Source organism: Mesoplodon mirus (genome assembly GCF_964341445.2).
Source record: "Mesoplodon mirus genome assembly, chromosome: 7".
Lineage (NCBI taxonomy): Eukaryota > Metazoa > Chordata > Mammalia > Artiodactyla > Ziphiidae > Mesoplodon > Mesoplodon mirus.
The window spans coordinates 42,379,070-42,385,069 of NC_138983.1; positions in this window are offsets into that span (position 1 = coordinate 42,379,070).

The window sequence follows — 6,000 nt, forward strand, 5'->3', positions numbered from 1 at the left end:
ACCTCCCCACCACCAACCCACGTAAACACAAGCACACACACAACATTCTCTGCATAGTTGCCTCTAATGGATCTTTCCCTGTTATTAAGGCTTCAGAGAGAATTTTTTTTAATGTTCTGTACAAACAAGATACCCAGGCCGCTCATCATGTCATACTATTCTTTATAACTTACCTTGTCCAATTCTTCATTGCCTTCCACCCACAAGTTGCAAGACAAATTACTTAGTTAGTTTGTGTGTTCCTAACTTGACTTTAAGCTCCATGAGAACAGGGACTAATTCTATTTCAATTATCATTGTATCCCCAATATCTAGCTATGACTGGCACATAGTAGTTTAATAAATACCTAATCAATGGCATGAACAAACCAATAAACATAGAAATGCTCATATGCACATACCTAATAACTATATGTTTTCTAAAGTTAAGACAGTATTTACTTATTCGGTTCATCATTCTATTACAGTCCCTTGTATAGTAACTGGCAAGAAAAAGAAAAGAAAAAGTCTTGATAAGTATTCATTAAATGAATGAAAATAAAATTCCCTCAAATAAATTATTTTAAGAAGCCACTTATGATCTGTTATTTGGTGGCTGCAGATAAAAATATAGTTGCAAGACCTTTAGAATTGCAATAACCCCTTTGGAGTCTAGAACATGAGCTGGTTATGTCGAGGAAGCACAAACGCAAAAACAGAATGCAAAAGGTGGGTAAGTGTGCCCAGGTTGGAAAAAAGTGCTGTCACTTAGTAGTACTGCAGACCTTCTACAAACATGATTTACTGTCAGTGATGTCAGCTGGGAAAATGAAGGCAGCATGTAACAGGTATACCTTTATTTGCATAAATATTCATTTAAACATACTTATTGAGTGGCTTCTAGGTGCTAGAATTATCTTCTGAGTGTTTGGAATACATCAGTCAAACAAACAAAGATTCCTTCCTTGAGGAGTCTACATTCTAATGGAAGGGAAGGGAAGACACAGAAAATAAACAATAATCATAACATTGAGTACATTATATAGTACATTGGACTGTATTAAGAGATAATGGGGGAAAATAGAGCTGGGTAAAAGGGATCAGGAGCACTGAGATTGTAAGGGAAAATAGTTTACAGTATTAAATATGCTAGTCTGGGAAGGCTTCATTAGGAAGGTAAGATTTTAGCAAAGATTTGAAGGAGAGGAGTTAGCACAATGATTACTTGAGAAAGAGCATTTCATGCAGAAGAAACAGCTAATGCAAAGACCACTATGTTGGAGCATGTCAGGCTTGTTTTAAGAAATAGCAAGGGAGTCCTGGTGGCTGGAGTAGAATGAGCAAAGAGGATGATAACTAGGAAATGAGGTCAGAAAGGTACTGGTGTGGGGACAGATTCTGTAGAGTAATGGTAAAGACTTGGGCTTTGACTCTGAGGGACATGAAAAGTTACTGGAGGATTTTGAGTTAAGCTAACTTCTTAAAAAGAACACTCTGGCTACTGTGTTGAATATTAGCCTGTAGAGAAAAAGTGAAGAAACTGAAAGACCAGTTTGGAAGCTACTGCTGTACCCAGATAAAAGATGATGGTGGCTTGATTCAACGTGGTATCTGTGAAGGTGGTTAGAAGTTGAAGGATTCTGGATATATTTTGAAGGTAGAGCCAACAGGATTTCCTGACAGATTGTCATGTGTGAGAAAATGAAAGGAATCAATGGAGACTCCAAGTTTTGAACTTAATTATAAGTATAAATAGCTTTTTCACTCTTTTTTACTATTCTACATAAGGATTAAAATATTGTGATTACTAATAGCTCATCCTAAGGCAAAAGTCTTACCCTTGAGCAATTTATAATCAGAATTTGCTTTTGGGACTGAAAACAATGCTCCTTTTAATTTTAATTTTTACCTAAGTCAGCACTTTACAATTATGAGGTAAAGCTGTATTGTAAAAGGTCACTGAACAATTTAAGATTATATAATATTGTTTTCCTTCTCACCTGAAAATATCACTGTTGTTCAACATGGGGAATATTCTTTGCATTCTAGCTTTTAGAGCATAGGACATGGATATGTCTTGACAAACTATATAATACATTTATGGAGTGCTTTATCATTTCTGACATGCTTTGAACTATCTTATTGCATCCCATCCTCTCCATAACCCTGGGAGACAGCCGGGCTGGAAATATGTGTAGGAAATTGAAGAATTTAAGTGACTTGAGTAGCCACCATGAGAACCCCTTCTTACATAGGCTCAGCCCACTGACTTGTGTGCTTTGAGCTAGTTCCAAATGATGAAAAAAGATGGGGAACTTATTGTGTTCCACGCTCATTCAAAGCTAAGTGATCCACCCAAGGATCAAATCTATGATCATGTCTTTATCGCCAATGCCTCAGTCAGTTGGGCTAACAAATCATTTTACACATCAGACTTAATCACATTTCCAGAATCATCTAGTCATTAGCTCCCCTTTATATTCCTATTTTTGTATTTTCTCATCTATACCATCTTTGTCATCTTTCTTATTCAGGAAGGTCAACCAGAGCTTTACTGGCCCCTCTACAAAGCACTAAAGCTTGCTTTGCGGATTGCAATCAAAGAATATCAAAAATGAACAACGCAACCATCAGAGTACACGTGAGAACGGGGAGAAGAAAGATGCCATTGTAAAGATCAACGAGGTGTGATAGATGCATGTCTTTTTCTTGTTGAATCCTGAAGCTATCAAAGAACAGCCTGCCTTGCTTTCAAGGGTCTTGCGGGAAACCCACATTAGCAATGAATACATTATAACCAACCTCCTGACTTCAGAGTCCTCCTCTTTTAACCTTTCACCCAACTGCTGCAAGCACATGGCTAGGGAAATAATAATAATTATATTGTGCAATGTCTTTCTTTTCTTTAAATTAAGTCATGCGATTAATTTATACCAATCTCTTTTTTCAGAAGCAGAAATGAAGTCTGATTTCGGAATTTAAAGATAACCTCAGCATTTTTTACAATCTTGGTCAGTTACGAGGGTAGTGGGGGAAGAGAAGCAAAGTTATTTAAGGAAGTAAAAAGATATTTAATTGCTACGGAGGAAGAAATTTTAATAGACGTAGAAAGACTCGTTTGTAAGAAATGGAGACAAATGCAAAATGGCATTATTAATAAGTAATGCCATTAAAGAGACCGTTCTTCCTAACCACTCACACCTCTGAATCATCTTGGGGTTCCCTGACTTTCTGGTTCTCTCTGCCCTCCAGCAGTGACGCCCCTTCTCCTAATCACTGTCAGGGGTTTAAGTGCCATCGTCAGAGAGAAGCTTATTATCTACCTGCTCCCCCAGCTTCTCTATGAGTGACACGCTACCCACGCCTCCCCGCACAGCTCTTCTCCTTCCGCGGCTCCCGGAGGGAAGCCGAGGAGCTGCAGAGGGAGCCCGAGGCTACCCTCGCCCGTACCCTAAGACTACGAGCCTTCAAGACCCTCTTCACCCAGTGTGTGCGCGCCTGGTCGCTCTCCCGCCCCCGCCGCGCGCTACAGGAGTACGAGCCGGCCCGGCGCAGCGCTTCCAGCTGCGTCTACCTAAGCGCAGCACGCGCTCCCCGTGCTGGCGCGAGAGCGCGAGCGCCAACGCCGCGGGCCGCGGACGGAGCCGCTCCGCCTGCTGCCGCCGCTGCCTCCATCGTCGCCACTAGCGCCCCAGCTGCAGCCCAGGCCGCTCCGCGAGCGCGGGGAGCCCGCGAGGAGCGTCTGGCTCGGGGCGCCAGGCTCCGGGCGCGCACCTGGTAAGCACCGCGCGTTTTTCTTTCTTTCGGCTCTTGGGTCGCCGCGGCAGTAGGAGCCCTCCGGAGCCCCTCCCCCAGCGCAGGGATGGAGAGCAGTCAGGCAAGGGGCAGGAGCTTGGGCGAAGGGACCCGGGAGGGCAGGTGGTGGGCAGGTGGAGAAGTGGTGGAGCCAGGGACGCTACGAGGTCCTGCAAGTTTAGGAAAGTCACCCTACAAGGACGTGTGCTGTGTGAATCAGACATGAATCTCTAGTCGGGAGCCCAGGCTACCGCGGCGTCGCTCCAATGAGAGGTTTATGAATATCATTTTGCTTGTATTTGCATAAGTGAGGAATTTAAGTGGGCTCGTTTCCATAGAAAATGAACTAAAAAAAAAAATCAGAGGAGAAAAAATAGAGCTCTGAGCCAAAGGGAGCGTTTGGATACCTCTCTTCCTCTCTCTCTCTTTTCTTGCATACTGATACATGTGCACAAAGGGGTGCATTTACCAAAGGAGGAGGGCTTCTCTATTTCTGAAGCCATTAGGTGTCGGTGGGAGGCTAATTAGAGCATTTGCTGGTGCTTCACCCTGAAAAGAGACAGCAAAAGAGGGACCTGGTTGGGTGTAAATGCTAGTGTTCCATTTCTAAAATGACACTTCCATGACTACACTACCGAAGAGAGGTTTTTGAGAACAGGGGCCATTTTAAGGGGATACACCTGCAACTCTGCACCTTTAAGCTCAAGTTTATGTACTACAATTGGGGCTAGGAAGATGGCCTTACCCTAGGTTCCTTTATGGGACTTTGGCAAAGGATGGGGTCAGAGAGAGGGATATGGAGGGAGAGGGAAGAGAAGAGAGCTAAATATGACTGAATGGGCTGTGTAAGGTGGTAGAAAGAGCAGGGGCCTGGAAGTCCGGTTTGGCATAAATGTGTTCGTTTAGTATCACCCTGGGTAGTCTCTGGGCTGTCTCTAGGAAAGTGTGTGACCTTGAACAAGTCCCTTAACCTCTGTGTACTCTGTTTCTCCGCCTGCAAAATGTAGAGGCTCTTCTGTGTTTTGGGTCACTAAGGTCCCATGCAGTAGCAGTGTCTATGATTTTATGGGTTCGAGGATCTGCATACAAGGAAGGAAGAGTGCCCAGAAAATCTGGATAAAGGAAGCTTCAAGGTATTTTCCCTCAAAGTATCAAAGGCATTTGCAAGCTCTTGGCTTTGCTCTTGGTGTAATGTGTGCTAAGAGGTCTGTAGAAATGGGTGAGAAGGACAGTCAGACACCTAGCTTGTAGCCAGGAGAACCTGGAGTCCTGAGTGCTGTCTGGAGAGGTTTGGATCCACAGAGTCTAAAGTCACATGCTTTTTTAAAGGTAGCAATTAAAGAAGGAGGTTTGGTGGCAAGCTGTGATGTTCTTTGAATGAGGGTTTGGTAAAGAATCTTTGAATTGATTCTAGCACAAGGAAAATGAATGGCATCGTACTTTAAAGGTTGGGCAGGATGGCAGGACAGCTTAAGAGTGATATTTGAGAACACTGTAATCTGGACAGAAGGGTTAGGAGAGAGAAGGAAACATATTCTTCCTGGGACAAGGGTTCCTAGACTCCTAGGAGGCTACTGGCATCTGCCCAGTGTCTTTGACACCTCTGCCACTTGTCTGAAGGAGGCACAGGTACACATTCCCCCTCAATACAAGCTCATTCTTAGAATTTACGGATCTGAATCCCAGCCATTGAGATGAGAAAGTTCACATGGGAAAACTCAAGTCCGAGGGGATGTCCCCCAACCCTCCCACCATGTGAGCATCTGGCTGTGAAGCTGGCTTACCCATCCAGATTCGACCCGAAGTCTGTGTTCCTAAAGGAGCTCACTGTGCCACTTGGTGGCACCAAAAAGTTGCGCTGAGAACTCTGTTCTCTATAAATACAAACTACCACCCCTCCCTCCTCCGCGCTCTCCCCTTCCCCCCTTCTCCCCTTTCTCAGTAGCAGGGAGAATTGCTGCACACGCCGCCCTCAGCTCTGCTGTTCTGCGCGCACGGAGCGCAGGCGATGAGCTCAAGATCATCTCGCGGTGGGGGGAGCCCGGGACTGGAGAGGCAGGCTCTGCCCCGCTGATCCGCGCGGCCCAACTTTATGGGGGGGCTAGCTAGACCGCGCCTCACTGCCTGCTGCGCCGCCAACAGGGGGGTAAGCTTGCTAAGTGTCTGTTTACCCAAGTGTCCCCGGGCCCGGGAAGAATGTATGAGCTATACGCTTGCTGGGAGCTT